The following is an 8,776-nucleotide window of genomic DNA, read 5'->3' on the forward strand; positions in this document are numbered from 1 at the left end:
CAGGGGTGAATCTTAAAGTGCTCTTGGGGTTTGATCACAAACTCGGGCCGGGGTTGCATTCTCACTTCTTGTGTCCAGCACTTTTGTAAATATGTGTGTGTTTATTCTCTATCTTTGGCTACTGGTTGGCCGACTCACACTACACAAAAATGAACTCAAGTATTTTTTTTAGCTGCTTGTGCTGAGTTTCCTAGAGGCCAGTGGCTACACCTCGGCAGGTCTTTTGGTCAGTCTCCCCCCATGTCCTGCCACCAAAAATGAAGTGCATTCCAGTCATCACAAGAAGGGAAGTAAGTACCTGTCTCCTGTCCTCTAGTTGTAGGAAATGTCACCATACCCTATTGTCTGTATGGCAGTTCTTTCCAGTATATAGTCATCGGTGTGGCTGCTGAATATTCCTCACACCAAGCATGTAAACACATTTATGTATTAGTCCAGTCCTGAGCAAATCCAGTGAGCAGAGCCAGAGAGCGCTCTCTCACACCTACCATTAAAGACAGGAGCCAGTGTTTCTTTGCTTGAAATCCATAGCACGCACACTAATCCCAGCTTCACCTTGCTAAGTGTTACCAAGTTAGTGATCCACGCGCTTTCCTCGTGGACTGTTCACGTGCAGATGTGCAACAACTTAATTATGGGTGATGGCGCAAGCTGATGAAGACCCATAAATACAAGTGTTCAACTTTTCTTTGGTTTTTTTCTTCCCCCTCACCCCTGACCAGGTAAATATCTTTAATTTTAGCCCCCAGTTTTCAGGAAGCAGGCAAAGGACAACCTTTGTGTTTAAACAGAAACCAGGGTTTCTTTGAGTGTGATTTGCAATTCAGGGATCTTTGAATCTTCTCTTTGCTTGTGTCTTGTCCTTGACCTTACAGGGTAATTTATTTTTCTAGCTGAAGCTTGCAGGATCTTGTTTATACATCCTCTCTTTGGATGCAGTTTAGAGGCTACTGCCATAATCCTGGGCGTGCCATGAATATAAACCATCACTGGCCTGAGCCTACCAGTGGCTGTGTGCGCCTCTGGTGATGAGCCATCTCAAAAGAAAAAATCATAGGAAAGAGAAGGAGGGATGCTTATGTGCTCTTCATGGGTGCCCTCTGGACTGCCATGTGGGTATGAACCTCCAAATTTTGTTCAAGCTTCTCAGCGATTCTCCCAAGCAAGCACTTGCATTCTGCTAGAATCTGACCTTTACTGAGGAAACTAGGGGCAATATCATTAATTAAAGTTGATAATATGGAAAATCGCTAATTGTTTTAATAACCTGTGAGCACAGTGGATTTGCACTGGACAGTTTCCCAGCAGACTGCACATCAGCATCTGTGTGTCAGGTGCCTCCTGCTCTAATAGAGTGGTACCACATTCACAGCTGCTTGGGGATCACGCTCTGGTTTCTGCAAGGCTTGCTCGCAGTGTTGCCCAGCTTATGCCCAAAGCCAAAAGGACTGCGGTTGGGCGCAGCGGCCTGAGTTGGCAGTCATGAACACAAGTCAGAACAGCCGTTGGGCACATGCAAGCACACCTTTGAATCACAATGCTTTGATGTTGCAGATTTACACACACCAGCCACCATAACAGGATCCGACCTTAGGATCCCGATGATTAATGTTCGAGTGAAGGTTTCCAGTTCCTCTGTTATTAGTTCTCAGGTGACAGCTTGAGCTGGGTGCCTCCAGAGAGGGACCTGTACCCCAATTCATGCCTCTCAATTATACCTGTGCCACCCATCACCCAATCCCCAAGTCCAATCACTTAATTCTGGTCGGTGGTCTCTTGATTTCTTACTGGTTTTCACTGTTGCAGGACTGGTCATCTTCTGAAGTTACTTCATTCTCTTGGAATTGTCTCCTTGGTTCTTATCTTCTTCATTCCACTCGTATCTGGTGGAAAAGGACCTGGGGGTGGTGATCAATAACCAGCTGAACAGGAGCCAGCAGTGTGCCCAGGGGGCCAAGGAGGCCAATGGCATCCTGGCTTGTGTCAGCAATAGCGTGGCCAGCAGGGACAGGGAAGGGATCTCACCCCTGTACTCAGCACTGGTGAGGCCGCACCTTGATTACTGTGTTCAGTTTTGGGCCCCTCACTGCAGAGAAGACACTGAGGTGCTGGAGGATGTCCAGAGAAGGGCAACAAAGCTGGTGAAGGGTCTAGACACAAGTCCTGTGAGGAGCAGCTGAGGGAACTCGGGGTGTTTAGCCTGGAGAAAAGGAGGGTGAGGGGAGCCCTTTCAGCTCTCTACAGCTACCTGGAAGGAGGCTGTAACAAGGTGGGGGTCAGTCTCTTCTCCCAGGTAACAAGCGATAGGACGAGAGAAAACGGCCTCAAGTTTGCCAGGGGAGGTTTAGATTGGGTATTAGGGAAAATTTCTTCACCAAAAGGCTGCCCAGGGAAGTGGTTGAGTCACCATCCCTGGAAGTATTTCAAAGAAATAACGTAGACATAGCACTTAGGGACATGGCTTAGTGGGACTTGGCAGTGTTAATGCTGGACTCGATCTGAAAGGTCTTTTCCAACCTAAATGATTCTTTTTGCCAGATTCAGCTAGTTCTGTGTTAGCAGCATTAGTTTTATCAAAAAGTTTACTCTCGGTCAGCTCTTGTGGCCTAAGGCTTCAACTACATTAGCTGCTAGGGCTAAGCTGCTAAGTTACACTAAACAAGACACTTCAGAGAGAAGAGAGAAGAATACAGTTAAATTAGATTCCTTCTGTTAACACTGAGAGAGGAAGTGCATGAACTGAGAACATGGGTATTGTTTGTGTGTCACCTCCTCTCTGTCCTTCACTCCTTGCAGGGGCTTGTTAGCTCTCACAGACCTTGCTCTTTCCATTCTCTATGCTTGACTGATTTTGTCCTTCTTTCTGTGGCCTTGGTTCTTCCTGTGCTTGGTGGCTGCTAATCAAGACTCTGTAACTGGTTCAGATAAGTGCTTGAGATCCTTATTTCTCTGCCTTTTCAACTGCCTGTTTACAGCAGCATTTTGAATATAAGCTTGGTCTGGAGAGGGAGTTATCGCCTCCATTTTGTGCATAACCTCCAAGAGCCCAGGGCCTGTCATCTGAAGTCCATGCTTGCACTCAGGGCTCCCAGATGCCTCAGGCTGGTATGACACTTGCAAACATGAGGGAATAGTGGTAGGTGGTTGTTTTTAAATTCAGGTCCTTTTGCTTCTGTATGTTGTGTGTGTCATTTGTCCAGCCCAGCCATAGACTTGGGGATCAGATACAGGTACTGCTGCTACTCCCACTGATGTCAGTGAGAATTTGGTAGTTGGCTTCAGTGACAGCAGAACTGGTTGCTTAATAGGTGGGTGCTGATAAAGCCCTGGGTATGGGGGGGGCTGGATGCATCCCTCAGCTGAGTCAGTTCTTACTCTCCATCATGCAAAGCTATCCAGGGCAGAAGCGGGTCAGCATAGCAAACACGAAGCACGCAATTCTTAAAAGATTTTTTGACCTTTGAGCTTCAGGTGCACAAAGGCAATTGCTTTTTGTCACACGGTTTATATTAATGTTAAGCAATGCTGCTAAATTGGTCTGTAGCACAGCAACAGGGGAAAAAAAACCTCTCAGCTCTTCAGGTGCAACTCTCGTCAGCTGCCGGTATCTGCCTTAGCAGGTAAGCAAGCAGAAGGGAGCTGCTCTAGATGGGAACTAGTAGCAAAGGCCTGCACACACTGTAGCCCCTGTGAAGGGAATGCCCCCTTCTTGGGCAGAGCCCAGATTCAGGGGGGAACAGCTGGGAGTTTTTGTGGTGCACTGGTGATGCGACAGCACTGCAGAGGCCGTGTGTACAGACATGCGGTTCGGGAAGATCTGCACAAGGATTCTGCAACTCTTGACTGGATCAGCATGTAGCCAATGCTAAACTCCAGTTTGGTCTGAAGCAACCAGTTTACATCTGTGCTGGTGTCTGCTAGATTTTTTTTCTTCAGGGTATCCAGAAAAAAGTAAACAGAGGAGGAGCCTACATTTTCATTGTTTATCAGAAATGTATCTCATTTTGCTGTACATTCCTTTTTTAGGATGTGTTATCTGTTTAAAAAAAAAAAAAAAAGAAAAAAACAGAAAAAAGAAAAATATAAAAACAAATGTGTAGTGAAAAATCTTCTGTAACTTTGGATTAAGAGGTAACTGATCTTTTTAAAAAGAGAACTAAGTTATTTACTTTGTAAATGTGCTGATGGCATGGATCCATCTTACTGACCTCAGCATCCTTTTTTTTTAAGATTTTGGGTTTTGTTTCCAATATTAAGTTATTTTAAATTGTGGTTGAAGCAATAGAAAATTGAAATATGGATTGTGCATGACTGTGTCTTGAGTGTAAAAATATTGCAGTTTGAAACTTGGACCTAAAGTATTGCAAATAAAAGTTATAAATACCAATGGATTGCGTGACTGCAGCTTTCCCTGTAGAATTTGCTGGTGCTGTGTGATGAAAGTGTCAGGGCTGGCTGAAGACAGATCAGCCTCCATCACCTGCTGTGTCAGAAAGATTTCATCTGTATGGCTCCGTCTGCTTGTAGCTTTGCCCTGTGTTACTAGCATGTGATGTCATGAGACAGGGCTTCACCTGCCACCAGCCCCTCTTAACCCTCTGCTGCTGGAGCTCCGTGTGTCTCAACTCTGCAAAAGCCTCCAGCCTGCCTCTGCAGCTCCCCAGTTCGCACAAGTCACTGCCGTGATTCTTCCAGTGTGTTGTCTCCATTGTTCCATAAAGAACGACACCCCCTCCTGATGAGCAGGGCGCACTGCACAGATGGCGATTAGCCATCCTTCAGACTGCTCACAGAACCCTAGTCATGTCAGCTCTTGTACTGCTGCTCACGCTAAGCTGGGAAAAAAATCACCTGGCCACCTGCTCAAAAGCTGGGCACTGCTGTTTGTGGGCAACCTGGGCTAGCCTGCCTGGGCCGAGCCCAGCGGTAGCTGCTGTGCAGCCTCACAGCTGCACCCCCCGGGGTCTCACTGGTATGTGCCACCAGTGCAGGCTGGGGGGGATGCGGGGGTCTCCAGCCGCAGGGTGCGGGGACCCGCCGCCAGCCCAGCCACCCACTACCGGCCCTCCCGAGCTCTGCTGAGGCCTCTCCGGCCCGTCACGTGTCCCACACGGACACCTGGTCAGGCCGGCTGTGCCAGGACCTGCAGAGCCCGCCTGTGGGACGGGGTAACTAGCCCTACACAGCTGGCTGTGCTACACAGCGAGACCGATGGGTAACTGAGCAAAGCGATCGCACACTCTAGCTAGCTAGAGACAGTATAGCGTAGCCAAATAATTTTATAAACAGACATATATACATGCGTTTATGAGACCCTTGTACTCTCCCATGTGATCTATTTATATATGTATGTTATACATAGACACATAGTGAGACCCTTAGCACTATGTCACACATGCTGTTGCTATCTTTAGTATGACACAGTATATACCATAATTGTATATTTCTGTATGCATGTATACATGGTGTATATACGTTATACAATAAAGATCTATTAATATATGCACTAACCTACATACTAAAGGATACGATATAGCATATAGACAGACTGTTATATAGATACATGTTCTCTGTGTATATAATACATTTTTAGATAGAGAGAGAGAGAGAGAGAGAGAGAGCGCGAGCCATAAGTAACTAAATGTCTTCATCAACACTTTTACGTATATGTATATACACATAGATGCAGTTATATACATAACACACTATATTATAGATATTACAGTTATAAAATATGAGTATTGTATATAGCGAGAGATTGCTAGAGACTGTTATATGGGGATGTATGCAAATATATAAAATATATATGCACACAATATAATACTTATTTTTATAGCTAGTAGGTGTGTCTGTCACAGCGCTATAGCCATACATGTAGACTGTACTGTAGGTAGCTGTCAAGGCAGAGGGGTCTGGGGACAGGGAGGGTGTGCCTGCACACAGGCACGAGCACAACACACTTGCCGCAGGCAGGCAGCCCGCGTGACCGTGTGCCTAGAAAGGCCTCTAGCTGCATATGTGTGTACATACTGTATGGGGGGGAAGGAAGGAGAGCCCTGCTATAACCACGGAACACTGCAGCATCGCTCAGTCACACACATTAGGTTTTATATATATATGACTGCACATGGCCACTACAGACAGAGAGCCATGTAACTATCTAACACACTCACACCCTGGCTATCTTTATAACCGATTGCATAGTTTATATATTTTACACGTGTGTGTGCGCACGTGCACGCGCGCGCACACGCATGTGTGCACCTGCATGCACCCATGCACACACACACACACACACACACCCCCCCCATATAACTCTCTTGAGCCTTCATAATGCTCCCTTAGCCATCTATATGTTATATAGTATGTATTTTTATATATACACAGACCCTTCTACAAATATTACACACTATATATATTATAGAGTGTATAGTATAATGTGTGGTATCTTCTAATGCGTGGTAGCTAAATGTAAATTATATACTATATATTTTATATATGTGTGCATGTGCATGCACACAGAGCCCTTCATATAATTCTTTCTAGCCATATATAGTTATATATCTATATATAAATAAAATACAGAAATAAAAAAATATTTAAAATATTTTAATATATTAAAATATCATTGTGTATATACATCCTAGATATGGGGGGGATGGTATGGTACACCCTTCTATTACTATGTAACTCCATTTTATACATAGCTAGGTTCAGATAGGTATATGAAAATATTTTAATATATAGATAGATATACACGAATAGACAGCTTCTCATACAAATACATATCTCTCTATATGTGTATATATATATATATACACACACACACACACAGAGGCCCTTATAAAACAATCTCCATATATTTTTAATATTTCTATATATGTAGATATAGCTATGTATGTTATATATATTTTATACAAAGGGAATGTGTGAGCAACTTGCATAACTATATAACACTTCATGTCTCACTATCCAGGCACATTATATATATGTATATACAAAGACATATGACCTCCCCATATAAAGAGATGCTTATGTGTATAACATACCCTTTAGCTATAGTGTTACCCTGACAATACCCACCTGCAGGTGTTAAGCTGATGTCATGGCAAGGCCACTCTCCATAACATTTGAGACGTTGTGGAGATTGGGAGGATGTCCTGGAAGATGACTAATGTTACTCACCTACAAAACGGGCTTAAAGTGGGATCCAGGAAATTACAGGCCCATCAATCATACTTCAGTCCCTGGGAAAGTTCTGGAATGAATCCTCCTGGGGATTGTCACAAGCCAAACGAAGCACACGACTGGGAAAAGCCAACAGATTCACTAAGGGCAAATCGTGCTTGACAACCCTGATCACCTTCTACGACAACATAACCTGTTCTGTTAATGTGGAGTGAGCAGCAGACATTGTCTACCTGGATTTCTCCAAGGCTTTCGATACGGTTCCCCACAGCCTCCTCCTAGAGAAACTGATGTGTTACGGTCTAGACAAGAGATCTGTGTGGTGGGTGGGGAACTGGCTGACCGGCTGCACCCACAGGGTGCTGGTACAGAGCTCCTTGTCAAACTGGCAACCTGCCACAAGTGGGGTCCCCCAGAGGTTGATACTGGGTCCAGCGCTGTTTAATATCTTCGTAAGTGATCTGGGTGATGGGATCAAGGGTACCCTGATGGAGTTTGCTGATGACACCAAATGGAGTGGGGAAGTGAACACTTCAGAAGGAAGAGCCACCCTGCAGGAGGACCTGGATAGGCTGGAAGAGCGGGCTACCAAGAACCTTATGGCATTCGACAAGGACAAGTGTAAGATCTTGCACCTGGGAAAACATAACCCCTGAGTGGAGCACAGGCTGGGCTCTACCTGGCTGGGGAGCTGCTCTGTGGAAATGGCCCTGGGGCTCCTGGCGGACAAGCAGCTCAATATGGTGAACAGTGTGCTGCTGAGGCAAAGAAAGCCAATGGGGTGCTGGGCTGCATCAGCAAGGGCAACACCAGCAGAGATAAAGTCATCATCCACTCTACTCAGCGCTGCCCCTGCTATACAAAAATGTTGTAGTCTGGAGAGGGCCCAGAGAAGGGCCACAGAGATGATCGGGGACTGGGAGCCCCTGTGAGGAGAGGCTGAGAGAGCTGGGTGTGTTCAGCCTTGGGAAGAGGAGACATAGGGCAGCCCTCATCACCATGTTCCAGTACTGAAAGGGTGAATGCAAAGCAGATGGAGACTCCCTTTTTACAAGGAGTCCCATGGAGAAGAGGAGTGATAATGGGTACAAGTTACTCCTGGGGAAGATTCTGACTGGACTAAAGAAAATTTTTCACAATGTGAAAAATCAGCCACTGGAATGATCTCCCCAGGGAAGTGGTCGATTCCCCAACACTGGACAAGATTCATCTGGACAGGGTGCTGGGCTGTCTTGCCTAGACCATGCTTTTGCCAAGAAAGGCTGGACCAGGTGATCCTTGAGGTCCCTTCTAACCTGGTATTCCATGATTCTATTAGAATATACACATACACGTGTGTGTACACACGGAGAACCTTAAATAATGTTCTCTCTATAGCCATCGATATACTATTTGATGTGGTTTATCCACAGAGACTCTAACACTATACATAATAGCTGCACTATGTGTATGTAGCCCTGCCATGGCAGAAGGGTCCGAGATCGCTCAGATCCGAGTATACGCGTGTTTGATACACACACACAGAGCACGGGGGGGCAGTGTCCCGCAGCGGGGGCTTCGCCGCCCCTCGCCCCGCCGTGCCGGCACC

Source organism: Athene cunicularia (assembly GCF_003259725.1).
Source record: "Athene cunicularia isolate RWA chromosome 4 unlocalized genomic scaffold, athCun1 chr4_part3, whole genome shotgun sequence".
Taxonomy (NCBI): domain Eukaryota; kingdom Metazoa; phylum Chordata; class Aves; order Strigiformes; family Strigidae; genus Athene; species Athene cunicularia.